The sequence below is a fragment of the Brachyistius frenatus genome, unplaced genomic scaffold (assembly GCF_029030835.1).
Source record: "Brachyistius frenatus isolate BFR_SWC_R1_liver_20210118 unplaced genomic scaffold, ASM2903083v1 Contig_26, whole genome shotgun sequence".
NCBI lineage: Eukaryota > Metazoa > Chordata > Actinopteri > Embiotocidae > Brachyistius > Brachyistius frenatus.
The window spans coordinates 523815-541682 of NW_027210625.1; positions in this window are offsets into that span (position 1 = coordinate 523815).

Here is a 17868-nt window from a genome sequence, read left to right on the forward strand (position 1 = left end):
TTTTTAGAACCGGTTTAGAAACATAAGTGTGTACTGACTCATTGCTATAAGGCTGTTATTTAGTGCCCATAGTAATTATGACAGGAGCAAAAGAGGAAGTCAGGTGACTTACAATAAGGAGTGGCAAAGTTTGTGTAGGGCGGAGGTCAGTGGTTAGATGGATGTTTGTTGAAAACTTAAGTCAACATTGACTTATTTTGAACTTCATGTGCAAGTTAATTTACATTTAAGGCCTTTACACAGTGGGGGTGACTTTTTTTTCCTCGTGCATTTAATGTATTTTATCGAACTGTTCTTTTTGTCACGAGTACTTCGAGTACAGAATGTGTTCACTGTGGGGATTTTTCATTCATAAGCTGCACTTGAAGCACATATGCGGAAATATGTGCTTTTCCTGAACGCAACCAAGTAGTTTTGGTGCCTCATCGTAACCAAACAGCCATCACTTCACAGCATCGTCCGAGTGCCCATTATCGTCACCATGACGACGAAGGTTCAGTATACTTTTAGCTTCCAACAGTTACATACGTCGTTTTGGAAAATGCCCTTTTCTGTTTTCAGGTACGAAGATGTGTTGGCCTTGTAGAAGGCGTTGAAAACCCTCGTGTCATTTTGGGAGTCGTTGAAAAAATGATTTTATCATGAGGACATGTCTCTTATCCTTAGAGCTCAAGGTCATCCATTTAACTGTACAGTTTTGAAGCTGTTATTGACTGGACATCAGGATATTTTTCTGTCCACATTTTTTTTTTTTTAAGTGGTCTCGTCTTTCAAGGAAGCGATGATTGGGAAGAAGGAATGGAAAGGGAAAAGGTACTTTTTGTCAATTCATGTTCCAGTTTTACAATCACACTTCTGTCGGCAGAAACATCTCAGACTAATGTTCAAACTCTGACGGGTTCCTCACATCATTTGTAGCTCTCGCTCTCCTCTTGTCGTTTTTCTTTAGCGGGTGACGCTTTTAAACCACCTCTCTTTGACAGACTGGACATCACACAGACAGCTTTCAAACTTCAACGATTCAGAGCCGGAGGACCGTTCAGTGCTTAGTGAGCAAAATGTCTTCCTCAGTTCTCCCAAACGAATCTTTCCTTCTGCAAATGCTCAACACAGAATATTGAAAACACACCTCTAACTTTTAAAAAATACTAGGAGAAGACTTTTTTTTTTTTTTTTTTTTTTAAATAAGACTTGAAAAACAATGTGGTTTGTAGATGCCTGCACAAAGAGGCTGTTGTGACGCTGGTGCAGCCGGGCGACCAGTAGTAACGGCCCACCCTGGAAAGTCATATCAAAAGAGCTTCAAAGAAACACACACAGACGCAAGAAAGAAGATTTAAAAATTAATTACTTTACATCTTATCTTTACATATTAGGCTGCTGCGATGATATCAGTTCTGCTGTAATGAAAAAGCATACAGTATCTTGTTCTTGATAGAATCCTTGTCGAGGGCAATTCAAGGAGGGGAGAAACTAATTGGGCATAGATATTAGAATCGTCTGTGGAATATAAACACGTTGGGACTCAAAATATTGACATTGCTCGCAAATTCAAAAGGATGATTCCGCTGATTGGACACCTTTTCCTGCTCTCCGAATATTCAAAATGCTCCAACGGTACAAACGGGAAATGACACAATTTCCTGAACAACGCGAGCCGTTCTGTTTACTTTCATGTCGGACGTTAATAATTCAAACTCCTGGAAGTTCCCAGACAGTCGGAGCCAATGTGTGTGTGTGTGTGTGTGTGTGTGCACACGTACATCAATGCCACCAGCACACCGTCTCCGCACGAGACGCCGAGAGGTGATGGAGGGAGACACCGTCCTGAAATATTGAACGTCTTCCTCCTTTTGTTGCCTGTGTCAGAGTTATAGGGAAGGACAGCGAGCGTGAGCTGGTCTTCCCGAGAAGTCGTGACTAAACTGGAAGAAACAGTGGAGGCAGACAAAACGCTCCCTCCCACCTCTGTAACCCGCTGTTCAGCCGAAAGGTACACAGTGTGAATGAGTCTTAAAATGGATTATGCACAGTGGACCTGGGAGCGCTTCAAGTTTGAGTGGAAAAACAAAATTATGTACTTTCTTTGATCTGAGGCACATTTAGGAGGCAAAAACGGATGTGTCACCCAGAATGTATTTTTACATTACAGTTGCTTGCTACTCGCTTGCAACGATCAAGCGACCACATCAAAAGGAAATACGGCGGGCTGCTGAAAAACTTTTATTTATTTATTTATTTTTTCTGTTGGTTGCTATTTTATGGTCCAGAGCTGTAACATTGGAACTCATCCTAATTTCAATTTATGAAGTTAGAAAATGAACTCTCACTGTGACATCACTTGTGCTTATAGGAAGCTGAAGACATCAGTTTCATCTTTTTTTTTCCTCACATCCTTCCTTTACTGTGCGCGCCTCTCCTCTTCATTCCTCTTGATCAGTGGAGCGGGAAATAGATCCCACGGAAACAGTGATGTAACCGAGTTATCTAATAGCCAATTGAAAACGGTCCAATTTACATCAAGTGCAACTTTATGTAAATGACCTTCGTGATGGCACACTCGGCGCCGTCAAACATCCTGGTGGCCGTACACCCGCAATCAGCTTTGCACTTCGTAGTGTCACATCGATATGGCTCACTGTGTCTGAGGAGGTGATGCACGCACACACGCACACACACACACACACACACACACACACACACACACACACACGTGCGAGCACAATTCTGACCATTCAGGCCGCGGGTTGTGACAAGGTGTCGAGACAGTGCTACTTGGCCAATGGCTCTCTGGTCCTTTGGGGATAACTGGGTGAAAAATACTGTGAGCAACTGTGTGTGTGTGTGTGTGTGTGTGTGTGTGTGTGTGTGTGTGTGTGTGTGTGTGTACACGTGTGTCCTTAACTTGTGGCACTTTTTAGCAACAGGGTGAGACAGTGGCTTGAGGACCATTACTGATATAGCCCGTGACAGCCATGGAACAACACAAGGTCATTATAGCCAAAATGCAGGCTTAATGATAGCTGGATGTACAGTAGAAAGAGTGAAGATTGCCGGATAGTAATGAGTTCTTTTAGAGTGTTATTTCACGACTGGAGCTGCTCTTTTTTTTTTTTTTTTTTTTTTTTTAAAAGCCAGAGATCTTGAGTCATTAACAGTTCGCCTTCGATGTTAATTCAATGCAGTTCAGTTAGATATTTCTGATTGAGTTGAAAGCGGTGAGCTGACTGAGGGCTCCCACCCCCCCACAGTCTCCTATTGCACTCAAAAGGAAACTAACTTCTAAAGGTGGCGGTTCCGGTGTCCCATTTCCTTATTTTTCGTATATTCACCGAGGCCACTTCCTTTCCCAGATTAAATTGTGCATTATGACGGTTGACAGCGCATTACTACCGTTTGTGTTTTTTTTTTTCTTCCCGAAGGAGCAGAACGTTTTGGGAAACGTTTGCAGATGTCGATTTGAAAAAAAAAACCAAAAAAAACCAAAACTAGTAGATTTATGCGTGTGGACATTTGGAATGGAAATCCAATCAGTTTAGCGTGTAAGCTAACTGTATAATTGGCAGTAACACTTACTTATCCGGCAAAATGCTTTCATCGTCTGCATCTGATATTCAAAGCTGTATTGGCCGCTGCTCGTTCAAAGGGTGTTTTGTTTACGTTTATGGAACATAAATGATCTTCCCAAGATCACACGAATGCTATTAGTGTAATTTGGTTACAGAAACGGATCTAAACTGAAAGCTGGAGAGTTGTTTTATTATTTAAACATAATGTACATGAACTCAGCCCGGATCCCTCAGATGCCTTCCCTCTCCCTTCGGGCTGTGTTGCTCTCCTCTCTGCAGTGTACAGCAGACCGGCTGAATCACGTGTTAACGGTCCGCTGCCATTTCTCCCGGCGATAAAGAGCACGTTTGGAAATCTCTATTGAGAAGCAGCACATCGTCGCTACGCTGGCGTGAAGCTTTGTTGTTGTTGTTGTTGTTGTTGTTGTTGTGGGCTCTCAGTGTGAACTGTTAAGCCGCAGTTAAACGCCCTGCTACGAGAAAACACATTCTGAAGCTCAAGTAATAGCACGATTTCGAACTTCATTGGGTTTTCTTTGAAAGGACAATCGCTACTTAAAATATAGAAATCAATGTACTTTTTGTTGTTGTTTGACGTAGATTGTAGAGCTCTTAGGTGAGGGGTGGGGGGGGTGGGCAGTTGAGCACAAATATGCTTAACAATAAAGACAGCGTTTCATAGAGAAAGTGAGAAAAAAACAAAGACTAATTCAACTGTGTGGTGGATGTGAAAACTAATTTAGTAAGGGAAAAAAAAAAATCACCCTGCAGAATAAAAACTAAAAAAAAAAAAAAAAAAAACTTGACAAAACCTCCAATTCTTCAAAAAAGAAAATACACAATAATTTAATGCACAAGACCTCAGAAATGAAAAACTAATTTGGGTTCCTTTTTAGTCACAGAAACACACCTTTATCTTTTGTTTAACACTGAACCAGAACCTGAAAACCTGTGATGGCAGCTGGCGAGTGGCCTCTAGCCATTATGGCAGATGGGAAAGCCACTGAACACGGTTATCTGCGAGGCCCGATCAATACCCACAACCAAATGTTTACTCCGGCAGGTGCTCGGTTTTCAGGCAGTCTGAACTAACTTTCCAACTTGGAGACGACAACAACAACAACAACAACAACAACAAAAAAGTAGTTTGTGTCGACTGTAATGCAGCGTGAAGAGCAGTGAAAGCATGACATACCAGAAAGTGTCCCCTGTAAAGACAATGTTGGTCATGCTCAGCGTCTTGAAGCCACACCGAGAATATTTAACACCTAAATGTGCCCCCGACGTTGTTTTATCCATGTGGAGCCTTGACATCTGCAGATCTTGTTTAAGTCAAAAAGCCCCTTCCTCTGGAGGGGGGAGGGGGGGGGGAGTCACTGAGGCCACACAGGCCGGGAGCCAGATGATCCGTCAGTTGATTGGAAGTGGGTGATGGTGGGTTGGGGCGAAGGGGGAATTATGTCCTCGGAAAACCCTCCTTCACAGGTCTAAGATAAATCTGGACAACAAGACTAATCTCCTCTTATGGATGTTTCAAGTCTTTAAATTAAGACTTCATATCGAAGAAGAACATCTTAAGGAAGGAGCTCACTGTCAAAGGAGTAATTGTCCTCTTTCCACCTCACTTTACTCTCTTTTAAAGGATCCTTTGTGGACGTCATTGATGAGTTATGACTTCCATCAATACGTGAGGCTTCATTTTACTCCTACTTTTCAGAATGTTCGTATTTCTGAATCTAAATCGTTCACCTCTGACGGTGGGATGCAGCCTTTCTGGGGAACAGAGCATGTGGAATGAAGGAAAAAAAAAAAAAAAAATCAATCATTGAGTTTGCAGGCTTATTTAAAGGATTTTTTTTCTGTCCCAGATATTGCGGCTTGTTTTCATCTCGTCAGAATAAGCTATTTCGCTGCCACTCAATTCTATACTTGAAACAACTTGAAAATCGTCGCGGCTCCAGCCAGGTAATCCATCATGGCAAACATGAAGCCTTAATTTGGGCTTTGTCGGAGTCTGCTTAATCGTTATTTCATTGTGCCACAGCCGAGCGTCCTCGTATCAGCGCTGCATTACGTTACACTCTGCTTACTGCCAATCACCTGACACCCACAGGGAAGGGATGGAGTGGAAGTCGCTCGCTGGGAATGAGCCCTCAAAACGTATCAACTTTGTCACGTCCATGTTTTCCCTTTTGAAGCCAGGACGGTACTCGAACTTTATCTTTAAAAATGGTAAACGACAACAACAGCAAAAAGAAGTTAATTAAATGTGGGTTTGTAGTGCAGGTTTTGTTTTTTTTTTTTTTCTTCTAGAAATTAGACTCGGCTTGCGTGAAACTGTTCACCTTCATGATGTGCACGCATGCTGTGATGGAAATTATTCAAATCTGGCATTACAGAACGAGTTTGTTGAAGCACCACTGAGCTGGCATTTACAGCTGCAGTTAAAGCACTTCATAATAAATAACTAAACTAACAAATCAAGTCTGTTCATGCAGTTTAACTTATTTGCTACTGGTGATATGTAATAACTAGCTAAAAGGAATAATAAAGTCGACTTTGGCCAAGTCTTACAAACTGCACAGTGGTTCTTTTTTTTCTCTTCTTCTAGCATCCGTTTGATGTTTCTGCTGCACATTCAGCATGTTCTGACTGAGTTCATACACTATAAATAAGATTATCATCACTGGATAAGTTCACATCTTTTGTGATCTTTGATATTTTTTTATTTTTTTATCTTGTAGGCCCGTGGCTTTTTGTTTGATGTGAACACTGCTAAGCTTAACCACAAACAATGTCTCTGTTATGAAGCCAAAACTGATTGGGGAGAGCATTAAAAAATGACCACAAATTATGTGCATATTATGAGTTTTCGCAGAACAAGGGGGTGAATCAACAAACAGAGTAATGAATACAAATCATAAATCAAATGATGTTTGTGCAAAATTTGAGTATGTACTAGTTTCAAAATGGGATTTCTAGGGTGAATTTAGTGACCAAGATGCAATAACAACAAAGACCGCTGTGCCTCTGACAATACCAATCATGTTGCAAGCTTTTTCATAATTTACCACACGTTTAAGAATCATATCGAAGTACAGCAGTTTGTCTCAGTATGTCTGAACACCTGTATGCATTTACAGTATGTGTGCAAGGTTGGTCCAAGTTATTCCTTTGAACTGAACTCTATCATTGACAACACTTGATAAGCATACAGTAGTGAGTGGGCCCATTTACACACGTAATAGAAATAGACAGCAACACCTGCGACTGAGCTGTTGCGTAAGCCTGTATGAAGCCAGTTCATAGACATTAAAAAAAAAAAAAAAAAAAAAAATTAAATAGCAGCACTCCTGTTGTGTGACAACTAAAAAAAAAAAAAAAAAAAAAATGGTGGCTGGGTTGTAAAATAAGCACAGCCTCAGAGAAGTAACATTAGAGCCAGGACACCGCGGCTCACACACTTTGCAATTGCATTAAATCTTTCATTTCATAGTTTGGCACTGAGCACTGCAGCTCTTAATTGTATATTACATTGCAGCTGGCATCCCTCTCTCTTCATCTCACTGCCTAACTGTGTATTGAGGGCAAGGTGAGGAAACCGGGTAATACCAATATTTCATTCATTTGTCTGTAATTGACAGCTGACTTTTTCATGCACCTCGTGCAAAGTTTTGTAGCCCTTGAAAGACAAAACCAAGAGTCCTTACTGTACATGAATATCACAGCTTTCTGTGGAGACCCGAATGATGTGAAAACTCCATCGGTGTTATTAAAGTAATCCTATGCATAACCTTGCAGTAGCTCATTATCCTGACACGAAAGGGAATGGGGCTTGTCACTGTATTCCATATTTTATCCATGATTTAGCACAAAGCTACCCTCAAGTCACAGTGACTGCTCCCTACCTGTAGCCTGCGTTATGTACAATAAACTTTAAATTTATGTAATCCTCCTCATGCCTTTGTGCTGAACTGCAAAGTCCTTGAGGAACATGATAAAGACAAAAAAAAACAAGTAATGGCATTTTTGCATGTTGTACACCGCGCTGGAAAACACCCATTAAGGGCGAATATCCCTTTTCCTCAAAGTCATTACCCACGGACAACTTTATATTCCGTGCAATATCTTGGTTATTGGGATGTAAGGCCAGACACTTTTATGAGGTCGTCTATCACTTTTGTCCACAATCAAACTGCTTAAAGAAGCATTTGGCTGGTGAAGCTCTGAAGACTCATTTAAAGTTCTCTAGCTTCTTGAGGTTAGTTCCTGCTGTGTTCCCAGAGTCCTTTGTTCCCCAGACTAATACAGAACTTAAAGGGAGCATGGCAAAGCCATCTTTGTTTGTTTTTTTTGGAGCCGGAAGTGACCATATTTGGGAAGAGTGACGGGGGGGGGGACATAAGACCCAGGGAATATAGACTTATGTTTAAAACCCTGATTTGTTCATTTAGCTGTAAATTTAAGATTGCCTTTTTATTGATAGGAGCTAAATCAGCTTCAGACCAACCACGGGGGGAAAAAAAAACACAGAAAAACACAGCTAAGATCCTCCCTTGCCCAAAATAAATATATCAAATATAACACAAAAAACCCCACCTCCTGGGAGTTAATGAAACAGACCAACCTGTTTTCTGTCTTCCAAACCCTTGTATAGCGTGTCACCGTCTGTCTGTGGCCAATCAGAGAAGGCCTCCAGAATTAGTGCCACTTTGACCCAGGTGGAATCAATCTCTGCTCGTGAAGAGCAGCACGCTTCTCAGCTGTACTTTCACACCAATGTGAACTAAATTCAGCTTCTCACAAGGTACAACAAACAAACAAATAACATCACGCCACAAAGACATATTGAAGGGGTAGTAGCAGTTTCTTAAGGGGTCAGGCAGGTTAAAACAACAACAAAAATGTAATAACCTGTATGGGCAGAACAGAACTGAGCACAAGTCAACAAGGATTTCCCATCACAAGCTCTCCACTCAAATTAATGTTTATAAAATGAGGACGCTACATATTAGGAATGAAGGATGATGGCTTCATGATACTTAGAAAATGTTTGTGTGCAACAAAACATGTCAAAGTTTGCCAGTTTGATAGTTATTCTGTTCCAGTTATGTTCCTACTTTCTCTACCACTGGCAGCTCAACACTATATGAAGTTTGTCTTCAGGGCAACTCTCTTTGATTTGCACCAAAAATAGCAGCTGCTATTGTCATTTCAGGTACGCCCGTGAAAATTAACCCTGTTGGCACAGCTGACACCTTTTACGTCATCATTCCTGAGAAAATACGTCAAACAAATATGTTGCTGGGCCGGCGTCGACCCCGGAAAAAAAAAAACACCTCGCTTCTCATGATCTGAGTACGGCATGAACAGAATGTTATTGTCAGCTTTGTTCACCCTGCTTGTTTGTGCGCTATGCGGTGGTTCTCGGCCACAGGATTCACACACTGAAATCCACCAGTGAAGTCGGCCTGTGCAAATGAAAGCGTGCACGCCTCCTCCTCCAGCGTGAGGTTCATATTTTTCCGAGGCAAATATCCAAAAGTGCACAAAGCGGAAGAGCTTGGGAAACATTAAATAAGAAGTGGGACAGCAACAAAAGGTCACCCTTCTCGTTTGTGTCCGCAGGTACCGGCACCCCTGTGTCGCATGTTACAAACAGACCGGTGCCTGCTGACAAAAAGAAGCATAATGTTTGAGAAAAAGAAAAGAGAAGCCCTCTATGTTTACAAGTACACTCTCTACAAGTGATCGACAGCAAAGAGCTAAGAGGACATACTTTAGATGGCTGAGTGAGTTTGGTGTCTTGATGCACAAAGGAAAAAAAAAAAAAAAACAAGCTGGAACCAAATAAGAGGGAAGAGAGACCGGAAGAAGCACCGCAGTCACATCTGTATTATCTTGTCGAGTATTTGGGGATCTGCTCTGCGACATAAGCCGACTGTATCAAAGAGATTTAATCTTTTGCAGATTCGCACCTCTCGTCTAACTTTCCAAGGGGTGGTGCACGCAGCATGATCAGAATCCCGTTAAGTCGGCGGAGGCTCTGGCTCATTTATGTAGGTGCTGCAAGGCGGCTAAAAATAGCCCAGAGAGCTGATAGAGCCGAAGAGGTTGCCTGTGAGGGTGCTGGTGGAGCTCGAGGAGCACGGGACAGATAATGGCATGTCGCCGCATTTTGTGTTAAGATGGAAGGCGGAGGATGAAGAGGGATGCCGTGTGGGAGCGGGGTGGGGGTGGGGAGAGGGCGGGGGGGGGGGAAGGAGACATGGGGAAATGGTGGCGGAAGTAGCGGGATTGAGAGTATGAAAAGGCGGAGGGGAAGGGAGAGGTGAGGTGAGGAGAATCGGGGGAGAATCCGGCGAAGAGAGAGGGAAGAAGAGGCCGAACTCCAGGGGTTCGCAGCCTCTTTTCTCTAAACTGACAGCAGGCTCGAGCTCCTGCCGAGAAGAAGTCTGTGTATCTCTTTCAAAAAAAAAATCCCTGTACTCTTGCACACCTTTAGTGTGTGTGTGTGTGTGTGTGTGTGTGTGTGTGTGTGTGTGTGTGTGTGTGTGTGTGTTGTGGGAGAGGGGGGTGGGACTCCTGCTGAAGTGCGTGACCCGGCTCCCAGCGGATATGACTGGAGCTGGAACCCACTAGCACCAGGGTGGATGACAATGCAGTCAAAAGCCTGAACAGTGTCCTGCTCACCCCTTGAACACATCACATATATATATACCGCTAAAAAGAAGGGGGAAAAAAATGCTCAAAGGGATTTTGGGCATGATTCATCATGTCGGTTACACTCACATTTGTGTGTTGGTGTGTGCAGCGCTGGGGAGGGAGAGGCGTCTGCATGCAAAGCGTGCGAAGTTCACACGTGTCCGTCGGACCGGTTGCGGAGGTGGCATAGTTCTGAATTTACATCAATTATCAATCAACAGCGGCTGAAGTTTTGACTGAGAGTACGTGCATGACCACGTCGCCATGAGACGCGCCGATTCACAGGAACGCTCCCTCAGCCTCGGCCAAGCGGGTTCATTCGTGAATGCGGGCGTGTGGGAGTGTGTGACGACGTCATCGGGAACAAATTAGCGGGGGGCTACGTACAGACCGACACACACACACACACACACACACGCATTCAAACAGACACAGATACACGTAAGCCTCCATCACCACCCCCACTATAGGCAGCCATGTGCACTGGCCCATGTAGCGTTAAGTCCGGGCGATCATTCCTAAGCGAGCCGAGGCGCACATGCGAGTGTGTGTGTAGTTTCATATGTGCATTCTGTGGTACGCAAATCTGCAGCATGCACGTGCGTCTGAGTTTCAGCTGAGCAACAGCATCATAAACCAAACCAACGATGTCCCTCGAGTTCCTGATTGTGTTTATATTTGTGTGTGTGTGTGTGTGTGTGTGTGTGTGTGGGTGGGTGTTCCCTCCATCCGGAGCCACCAGCATTTACTGTGCTTGCCTGAAGACGCTTGACATTTATTACAGGTGTAAGACTAACAATCACAGCGCGGTATAAAACTTGTCTTTGATTACATCCTGCTGAAACCCCCTCGGTGGAGTGGAAATGAAAAATAAAATGGAATACGAGCGTGCGTTCTCGTCAAAGGACTCAAATGGAACAACTTGCGCCGTCATATTTTATGTACCGCTGCTTAAAACTAGCGCTAATTAGGGATTTATTATATTTTTTTACTAAGTGGAATATGGATTGTAAAACCACAGTAGGAATAAATATTTAATATGGGCCAGATCTTTGCAAAGGGGAAAAAAAGGCTATAAAAAAAAATGTTTGCCCGTGTTCCTTTTCCGTGTGGAGAAATGTGCGTGCGTGAGTTTAAAAAAAAATGTGCCTCCTCTGTAAGCTTTTGCAGCCTCTATACCACACAGGCCTATGGGTGAAAAATGACTTAATTGTTTTGACTTCTAACGTCAAGAATACAACTGCAGGAACGCATGGAGCCTAAAGCGAAGGATGCTCAAATATTCTTGTATGGATTTAAAAACCTTGCCGAAGTCAAAAAAAGATTGAAAAAAAAAAAAAAAGAGGCAAATTCGGCATTGCACTGCTGCGCTCTCTCTCAAGATGGATGAAAGTGGTTCAAGTTCAAAGATGGCAGGTGAAAGCTAGGGCTGGCTGTTGTAGCAGATATTGTAGACTATATAACTTATTTGTAAAAAAAAACAAAAACCTAAGGCTTGAAAAAATAACTGGAACATTGTGGGAAACATGTTTCATAATTAAAAGGAGTAGCCCATACGTTCACTTTTATGTCAGTTGTACAGAAATAAAAGTTGTTGTTTTTTTCTCCTGTTAAATCCAATATTTTCCTTTTCTTTGAGAGCAATCCGCTTCTCTTAAATCCACAAGATTAAGCACAGGCTCTAATTCCAAATAAGAGGCTTCAAAAATCCACATAAGAGACTTTGGGGATTTCACCAGGGGACGGTCCTAAGCCCCAAACACAGTGGAAGTGTGTCTCTAAGACGGAGACAGCGGGGAACTCCGGACCGTTGGGGGATGTGGCTCATTGAGTCACGTCTGATTCATGGGCTGGATGCACTTTAGGGACAGGTCTGTTGATTTCCACCAGAAACCTTTGAATCGTTCACTTTTCTGAAAACATAAACATGCATTTTAACTAGCAGGCGCATTTTGGAGACTGGGAATCAGACAGCAGCTTACTGCCAGATTTAACAGATTATGATGACACGCAGCAGCTTTGTTGCACCACATCAACGTTTTAGTGCTTATCTTAATTGTTGATCATTTTATAGCTGATTTAACACACCCATTTACCGTATATCTGTTAATACAACACATTTGAATCACATTTTATCATAATATCCAACTCGGGGCTGGCTCAAGACTTTTGGGGGCACAAATTAGGCCTCACATTGGCCCACACAGAAATCAATAGTTCCCTCATTAGTGTTAAATCTTGCAACATTTGAGATTTTGAAATGTCAGCTTGGACTGGATGGTAATTAATGCAGAAATGTTTGATTCCCACGAGACAAATTGAAACAACTTCGGTTTTCCCTTCATTATTTTCCTCCAACATCGTCACCAGCTCAAACTTTGAATCCATAAGCCTGCAAGAAGCATCTGCGCTTTGGTGGAACGGGCGCATCAAGCTGTTGCCTCCAAACCGAGGCCTGCCTAAGTCCTTTGGTGGCCCCCAAAAGCCCAAACAAAACATGTAGCGATAATCTGACAGACACTTTTTACTTGTATATTTGGAAACCTTTCAGCAGCCCTGGGACAAAAAAACAACAACCCTATGATGTGGGTCTTCTTTCAAAGAAAAGGAATCTGTTGCCCAGATGTGCAGAAATGCTTTTTATGGCTGCCAGTTGTCACCCTACAGCAAAGCTTTAGCATCTGTTGGTTTGTATAACTTTGTGTCTTGTCCCATCACAACACATTTCAGTTTCTACGGCTGATATTCTTTTTATGGAGGGAAAAAAAAACAGTTTGATTTGACATCTTTTAAACACAACAATTGGCTACATTTTGAGTCAGAGTCAGCAATAACGGATTCACCACCATATCTATCCAAACCGGTGTAGACTATCGCCATATTTACCCTGCATAACGTTTGGTAATCTCGTCTTAATCTCCCTTTCAGATAAACATTTTAATAAAAGTCCCTCAGGCTAAACGTCACACCATTTCATGAAAGTGGATGTCAAAATAGGACTAACTGCTTCCTGGTGACATGACATATGATTACTAAAGGAAGACGGTTGTGGCCTGGTGGCCCTTAAGGCAGCATGTCATAATGAGTCTAGCGCACTCGCTCCACTATTAACAGTGAGTGTTGCACTTTGTTTCAGGTCCATCGTAGTAGTGGCAAGACATTCTGAGGAGTTCATGAGTCAGGTCAAATTTACAGCCATGCCTTTATAATTACAAATAGCAGTTAAAGGCAACAGGTTTATCCATGCACACGGCACATTGCAAACAGGAAAACAGACTCCTAAGCCTAATCTTCTCATGCATTGTCCACAGTACTGTGTTTACCCTCCTCTTATTTAGCTTTCAGATTTGTGCATTTCAGAATATATTTTCTGCCTCAGTTTTTCCTTGCCACTTTACTTAAAATCCCCCTTTTGATCACTGCCTCTCGTTCCGCGCACCTCTTGTCTCAGAATTCTTCAAAAGGACCAAAAAGGAGAACATTCGTACATTTGTGATTTCAGCAAAAACTTTGTCATTTCTGAAGTGCAGATGCTTTGCAGCACACTCGAAAACATCACGCTGTGCAAAGAAACACACCGATTGATGCTGGTATTAATTTCATAATGCCCCCTCTCCCCGACCCCCCCACTTCTCTCCCCTTTCCCCCCTCCCCTCCCACACAAACACACTTCTGTCGGTCTTTACGTCCACACCTTAGAGAATACACAACTAAGGGAACGTTTATGTGCACTGAGCGGTGCATTCGGAGATCATTTGGAGAGTAGACGTTTAAAGTTTACTTCTCTAATTGATATGACTTAGATGTGCTTCTGGAGCTCAGAGACAAAGGAGCGGGAGAAAGGGAAAGTTAGATGAAGTTAAAATGAGGCAAACAGACGAAAACAAAACACAAAAAAAAAAAGAGAAGAAGAGAGAAATAAGTAACAAGCTCACATCTCATCTCTTTGTGCTTTGCATGACAGCTCTTTGAGGAAGAAAAAGGAGATAGCTGGGAGCCAGTGCAGTGGTAGCACTGATGTTGGCACACCATGAAACATTTAATTGCACCATCATTCAGTGGAGGAAGGAACCGATGGCTCGTTCGGCTCCGTCTTCTCAAGCCATGAAAACCTATAAGTGATCCTGTTCAATGTTCCGAGTGGGGCCGGGCGAGGCCACTTTTCGAAATGGGTCATTAGGTTGGAATATTATTAGAAACACTTTGGGCTACGATCTCATATTTCTGCAGGGTGATCACACGAGGAAATTTTGTCCTAATGCAGGAAACGCGAGTGTGACTTGTGACTCCGTCCCGGTCTTGGAGGGCGTTGCATTCGTGTCATGCCCGACGGTGCTGCTTCTCTACAAGCTCGCAGTGTGTTTCTAAGACATAGCAAACACTATTCTCTTAAAAGGACATGCAAACACGCTGTATACATATTAAATCTGCACGAACGGGCTTTTCCTCGCCTATAAAAAGTTCAATTTATTGACCCCATAGAGAGGGAACGCAGTAAGTCACTTCTGGGATGAGGTTCATTGAGCTTGAGTAATTATCTTTTTCTCATATTCCTACTATTGTATGAACAAAGGCGAACTCGTATGTAGACTCTCCCGTGTGTTGCACCTGTGTCAGTTGCTGTCTTCTATCTGAACCGTGCTCAGGTTATTTTCTGCTCGGGGCAATTTGTCAACAAGCCAGAAATGTACAGTGCGGATGTGAAGAGTTCAGGTCCAGTAGAAAGGACATCTATCTCTCTGACTGAATTCATAACAAGCATTTAATGTGTCAAATTTTGATTTAAGCGGTGGCCATGTGACATCACTGTAACATGGAAATTGGCACAGTCATGCACCCCTGAGTGGTACGCAAACAGTCTGCAGCTGCAAGTGATGCCCTCACATGGGAATACAAAAATTAAAAATATAAAACCATCGTCGCGCAATAAACTGCGCAAACACATTCACGACGTATCCAGGCACGAGTCTTACCAGACTGCCACAAGGTAAAGGGAAGCGAGACGATTTCACGTGATACTTTCTTCTCTTTCAAAGTCTTGCTTTGACTTATTGGGTCATGCATAGACATAAAATGATCTGTCTTGGATATTTTACATTCGAGATATCTAAATAAGTCTCAGTCGACTGAGGTGGCCAAAACCACAAAACATGTAACGTACACCCGTGAATCAACTGAATAACAATCTGACAACAGTTGTGGCTCTTATACTGTCAATCAAAGTAAAAGAAAACCTCAAACACTCAAACACATTTCTAAAGGTCTTGACACACCGGCGGCCTGACGGGGAAGACACGAAAATACAAAACTCTTCATACAGGCAGGCAGCTGATCTGAGAAAGAACGAGTTTTGGTTCTGACCTCATGATACAGGTGAGCCGACCGACCGAAGCTGGGAGACCTGCCTGCTCCATGGAAGTTGTGGTAGTGGTCTGCAAATCACTCTGAATGTGAGCTTCAGGTGCAACAGCTTAATTCAAATTCCCCACAGCTGAAACCAGGGACGTCACCGCACCTGAAATTCATCGTCAAAGGTTGATTCCTTTACTTGCAGTGCCAAAGCTCAGAAAAATCAACCCGTCGCTTTTTACCCCTGCATGTTTAAAGAGTTATAAACAGTGGATTTAAAGGCAAGTTTTTAAGGGCTTTTACTAACCAGACATCATCTCCTAAAACATGTACATAATAAACGTAGTCTTAACGATTTTAGGCTATTCATCTTCGCCAGGAGACTCACTTTAATTCTACCCTCATGTCAGTGTTTAAAATTCAAATACATTATGTTCACATTTTTTTCTACTCAGTATCACTGCTGTGTACATTCATATTAACCGTAGTGGCTTTATTTGGCCCCTCGGTGTTGCTCCTGGGGGTTATTTGCGTCATACCATATCCTCTATTGGGTCACAGGGGTTTTTGCGTCTTAACAATCCATCTCATAGATCAAAATGTACGTACCTCCATCTTCATCACCTCCTCCATGATCTGTAAGGATTTAATAATGTTAATTCATTCGATATAATGCCTTTTCTTTGAATGTACTGGACTTCATTAGAGACTAACTGTTTTCCAATTGATCTAAGATGAAAAAGGTCATTTCAAGGGAACAGAACAAATCAATGCCATTCATAATACCCTATCTATTCCTGTCCCTGCCCCAATGTTACCCACTGTTTAATCCATCAAGTGGTTACGATCTCAATCACATTGTACATTCTCCTTCATTACTCTCCATCCATTTTCACTGTGCTGTATGTGATACCTCATAAAATGCTGCACGCAAGCCAAGAAACCCTTCCTTCGATACTTCTGCTTTTATATGTCGTCAATCTGGGATGTGCAACACATTCCAGGAGCTATTTGACAACGAAGTGCTGCACTTTACCATTTTCTGGGGTGGACGGCACCCACTCTCACCCTGCTTGGTTGGTTTTAGGCTTCAACTCATTCATTGGTTTTTGAAGTGGGATTTTGAGGCCTCAATTCTTGCATTTTCGTCAAACCTATCTTGGTTTTTAGGAGCCAGAACTGACCATATTTGAACGTCCTGGGGAGGAGTGAGGACACTAACCCCCCCCCGCCCACCAACAACAGAAACCTGACTACACCCCAGGCATGTTAATCAAACCAGGCACGTACCCAAACATACCTCTCTTTGAGGCCTAATGTGTAATTAATGATGGGATTATTTTCAGAAGACTGAACATAAGGAGTGATTTTAGTGTATGACATGACTTATATTAACTTTATATTTCATGAGGGAAGTTGATGCCTTTTAAATGGGAGCCAATTGTTGTTGTTTTTTAGCCATGGGGGGCCATCAGCGATATTGCACTTTAAAGCACTTCCGCAAAGACTTTCTATTACAGAGCTGAATTCTATGTCTATTTTTATATAAAGTCCATAGCTGGTTCCTGGTCCAGATCGTGATTTCCCATCCCAGAATGCCAGAGGACATGTCTGAACTTCCAGCAATGACATTTGCATGTTAAGAACGTAGTCAGAAAAGCATTTAGACGAGGACAAACTGAATTGGCTGCATTGCATTGTGGGTGGTGGAGAAACTATAGTTTCTGCACAGCAAAATGGTGGCATTAGAACGAGTGTGACACAGCAGCATTAGCACTGAAAACACCTCAGTGTAAAGCAACAGTCTGCAACAAACAAACCACGAAACTGATCCAGGACATTCAAAAATATATTGTCAGTGGACGGTTTTAGTGTTCGCAATGAGGGATTTTGTTTTCTTCTTTTCACACAGTTTATATCCCCCACACCTGAGAGGCTGCTCGCAACAAAAGATTCAGCACAATACATCCCATGACTAAACACTTGTGATGTTCGGATTTGAAATTGGGTCACCGGCTCGGTTGTCTTTAAACTGTGAGCCAGGCGAACAACAGGATCGGGGTTCAATGTCCGCGGCTTCATAGCGAGCTGCTCCGCTTGGCAGACGGTATCATAAGATCGCCCTCGGGGTAAAGCTCTGCAACCCACAACAGTTCAGTCAGGAAGTGGGGGCGTGCTGAGAGACAAAGTCGCCACTTATAATGGCGCCTCATTCACGCTTGTATTTCCTGAATGCCCCACACAG